The following is a 279-nucleotide window of genomic DNA, read 5'->3' as shown; positions in this document are numbered from 1 at the left end:
CGGAATATAATGAGTGTGGGGGGGGGGGAGGGAGGGGGAACTCAAGGCCCGAAACTTTCTGCTTTATGGGAGACAAAGAGAAAGAAGAGAGCAGCGGCGAGAGAATCGGTGATGCTGTGAAGCTCAGTATCTGAATACTGATCTACCGAGTGCGGGATGCTGTGCTTGGGGAGAGTTGGGGGTGGGGGGAGCAGGAGAGAGCTGGGGGAATAGGGAGGGAGCAGGGGGAGACGTGGGGAAGGCGGGAGGAACAGGGAATGGCGACGTGCCTGGGGGACC

This window comes from Penaeus monodon, chromosome 22 (genome assembly GCF_015228065.2).
Source record: "Penaeus monodon isolate SGIC_2016 chromosome 22, NSTDA_Pmon_1, whole genome shotgun sequence".
NCBI classification, from domain to species: Eukaryota; Metazoa; Arthropoda; class Malacostraca; order Decapoda; family Penaeidae; genus Penaeus; species Penaeus monodon.
This window is presented reverse-complemented; position numbering follows the sequence as displayed.